Genomic DNA, 4,492 nt, shown 5'->3' on the forward strand with positions numbered 1-4,492 from the left:
ACTGCTGCCTATGTTGTAGTTCATGGCTACAGAGTTTTTACCAAAGGGGATGACAATGCACTTTTTGGCATTGAGCTTGAGGCCATGGCTTTGACACCAGACATCTGTCTCAGTGAGGCCCTTTTGTAGGATGTCCACATTGTTAGGAGTTTCGATTATGGCTCCTAGTTTGCAGTGATCTGTGAACTTCATTAGCCAAAGACCTTCTGTGTTAGCCTGTACTTCAGAGAAGTAGATACCAAACAGGAGAGGACCCAGGACCGAACCCTGTGGTACTCCACTTGTCACTGGTCTGAAGCCGGATTTGGAGTCTGCTACTTTCACAGTGTGGGTTCTGTCAGTGAGCCAGTTGGCAACCCATCTTGTGACATAGGGATTTATACCTAGTTTAGTGAGTTTATCTATAATTCCAGAGTGGAATTTATCAGTTTATTTTCTTATAACCAGATTGGTTTATTCACAACTCAAGTCATATTGTGAAAGTTGACAAATCTGCAACAAGACATGTTATAATGTATAAAGTAAGTAGCTATAATGTTATGGCATTTTGTTTTACTTACATTTACAATTATCCTGTGGGAGTAAAACCAGGAACAATGTTGTGTAAACAACATGCTTGAGTTGGTTCTGAAGATCTTTACTGTTAATTCCTGAAGTCAGCAGGGGAAAGACATCAGCACAGAGAATAATCTTGTGATGTGTGAGATCTGCTGAGAGTGAATTAACAATAATTAAAAAGTACAGGCCCTAAAACAGAGGCCTAGAGACCTCCAAGGATACTGCAGCTTCTTTTAAATAGGAATTGTTAAAAGTAGCTTTTACCTGACAGTTAATGAGGGTAGACTTTGAAGCAGCTAGCTGTGCTTTTAAAGACCACATTTACTACTTTTGTTAGTAAAAGATTGTGGCTGACAAGACTGAAGACTTTATGCTAGTTGTTGAAGACAGCCCCAGTGAGTGTGCCAAATGAGCACAATGCCTGAGTGGAGTGCTGGTGTAGTGTTAAAAACTGATGAAAACCATGCTGAGCATTTATACATATATATATATATATATATATATATATATATATATATATGTATATATTTATACATATATATATATATATATATATATATATATATATATATATAAAGCTAGGATCTATTTACTCTATACATGACAATACATATTTATGAATCACAACTTGACATCCACACTATACTTCTTATATTGGTGCAGAAGAGACTGAATCCAGCCTATTATCATTTAAGGAAAAAAAATAATACATGTTGGCAAGGGTGTCATAATCTACTACAAGGATACCCTTAATCTATGAAGTCAGTAAACTAAGAATCAATTTAATGGAAAGTTTCTACAGCTTACTTCTAGTTTAATAAAACAAAGAAATCAACTTTTCTCTGTGTATGAGCCTTCCATAATGAATTCTACATATTTTTTAACCTCAGTGTTTTTGCTTTAGCCATCTTTAGAAATTCAAATGTTTTCATAATTAGTAACTTGAATACAAATTGCACTGGCCCAAAATCATGTAGTTATGGTTAATGAAACTTAGTTTTCAGAGAAAAATCCAGCAGTGAGTTTACTATGGCAAAAGGGGCAAGGTGAGGGTAGCTCTATTTTTGTGTCAGATACATTATTATCTAGTTTACTTCATACTGTTAGGGATTTTGAAATAATATCAGTGAAGTTTGGTTGGAAACCTGATATGGTCATAACTGGTTTATTTTCCTGACCCCAATCCAGAAATGGCAAGATGTGTTAATAAATTTGTAGTGCATGGAGCACACCGATTACTCCTCTGACATAGGATAAAGACAAACCAGTTAAGCAACAGAATTGAGCATGACCAGACCCAACAAATATTAAGAACCCACTGTGAAAGTTTTTAGGGTCAGGTCCCAAACAAGGCAGTAAAACCTGCCTGTACTGACTAGCAAATAACAGTGGCAAAAAAAAAATTGTTTTGGCCTGCTGTCTGTACCCATAACATATCCTTAACTTCCTGTAAAAGAAAAAAAAAAGACTTAAAAAAGTTGCTAAAATAACAGGATGTGTATTCGCTAGCATAATCTGAAGAATGTGCATGCTGAAACTGAAATGTATGTCATTATTTAGTGACTTCAAGCTGCAGTGGTTCATCAGAAAACTACATATATTATGATGAACAGACCAAAAATATGAAGCAATAATCGATGTCCTGTGAAAATCTAGACAGTTGAGAGATATTGAGGTAAGTGTAAATGTAACAGGCTGTGCTGCAGCTCTCCGACAGTTCTTGCTATTTTTTTATGGCTTTGAAAGCTGAGAAAACACTTAGCGATTTCCCACTTTAGTAGTACACAGAGCAGATAAAGCTCCATGCACTACAAAGAATTATGATCATCTCATCAATCATAACCCCTTATTATGTGTTCTCAACATGGATGTCAAGCTTCACCTCTCCAGCTTCACTCTTGAGGTAAATTTCTTGGCATTCATGTCACAAATAAATAATAAGCAGGTTATGATAGGGGACTTGATCATAATCCTCTACATTACATCTCATTGTGTAGATAACTTTGCTGTGATAGCAGGTGATTTAAATGCCCCTCAGATTATTTGGCATGATTATGAATTAAACAACTGGTTGGTAGGAGATCTGAATATTCCAACAAAGAACATGGATATAAACAGATTGTATCTTTGCCTACATAAGGAGATAATATACTAGATATAGAGTAGGTAAAAAAAAATATAGCTGATATTCAAACTAAATTTTGTCTTCGATTAACTGGTTCAGTTCATCTGTGTATTTCCTGGGTATAAGTTGTTAACAAGCCCATAAAAATGTGTTTGGTGATGACTGGAAATATGCATTTATAAGGCTGATTTTGACCAAATTAGTAAAAGGATTATAAAATGGGATTGGAGAAGGAAATTTGTTCATTAGAAACTAACCAGATAAACAAGAAACCAGGACTAGCTACTCCAGGCACAACGAACACAAACTTTAATGGGTTAGCGCTTTCGGAAAGTTCAATGACTTTCCTTCCTCAGACAACAAAAGATACTTCCAAACTCCAATATATAGCAAGTCTCATTCCATAAATTAAGCAATCATATAATTAAAAAAAGCTTAATTATTCCTTAAAGGTACATCAGTTAAAAATCATAGAATTAGAACTGGTAAGCTAACTAGAAAGCAGAACATTTTAGAAAAAGCACATGTTATTTACACAATAATAAAACTAAAATGTGCTACAGAAGCCAACACTTTCAATCTATACTGTGGATCACCATCAAAAAAATATACATATACAAAATGTAGAAATAAATATAAATATAAATACTATACATCTATATATGAATTTATGTAGTTGTATAGCTGAATTCCAGGGAGCCAAATACATATGCTACTAAAAAATAAAAAATTATTTTTAAAATTATTTTTAAAAGGATGGCCAAACCATTAAAAGAAATATAATACAAGCCACCAAATAAACATTAAGTCTACCTCTTCAAGGCCAATTTTTTAAGGCAGCATTTAATAGACACGGTCTCATTGAGACCAGGCATCAAATAAGATGCAGTCATAACCTGCCATCTTAGTTCTTCAATTTCAAGGTTGATCTGCCAAGGCCCACCTCTATCGTCCTTAGTAATTTGGGTGAGGACTGAAAACTTAAAAGAGTGACCAGGGTGGTCACCAACGTGCCTAGCCAGGGCATTCGTAAGGTCACGTTTGGAGATTGCATAGTAGTGCTCATATATGCGTTGCTTAAGCTTTTGCTCAGTTTTACCGATGTAAAAAGCATTGCAATCCTGGCACAGAGCACAACAAACCACTCCCATAGAGTCACAAGAAAAGTGACTTTGGATTTTAAACTGAACCCCCCTAATGTTAACCTGATAGGCTAGGTTCAAAAATTTACATTGGTGACAACTACCACATTTGACCATTCCTTTGGGCCTAGAACTTTTACCTTTATTAGAATATTGCAATAAAGATTTCAAGTTCAAGCCCCGTCTAAAAGTAATGGTAGGTTGATTACCTAGGGCTTTAACTAACAGGGGGTCTTCCATTAGCAAAGCCCAATTTTTCGCCAAAGTAGCCCTAATAAAGGAATGGTCAAGATTATAAGTACAAAAAAATCCAATAAGATTTTTACTTCCTGAATCCTCCAATGATGTAAACAGCTTCTCCATTCTGGGCCTTTCTGACCCTAAAACTAGTAGTAATGGTTTATAAAAGCCGTTTTGCCGTTTATTAATAACCTCCATTGTCAAGGAACGCACAAGTGACGAGGGATATCCCCTCTTTATAAACATTCCTTCCAACAGTTTACATTCTTCCAAAAAATCGGCTTCTTCAGAAACCAATCTAGCAGCTCTAACGAGCTGGCCCTTAACGACCCCCCTCTTTTGGTGGTAAGGGTGGCAACTTGAAAAATGAAGAAAGGCATTAGAGTAGGTGGGTTTCCTAAAAATACAACTTTTAAACTTTTTGTTG

Source organism: Protopterus annectens, chromosome 3.part0 (assembly GCF_019279795.1).
Source record: "Protopterus annectens isolate FY-2018-M chromosome 3.part0, PAN1.0, whole genome shotgun sequence".
Classification (NCBI taxonomy): domain Eukaryota; kingdom Metazoa; phylum Chordata; order Ceratodontiformes; family Protopteridae; genus Protopterus; species Protopterus annectens.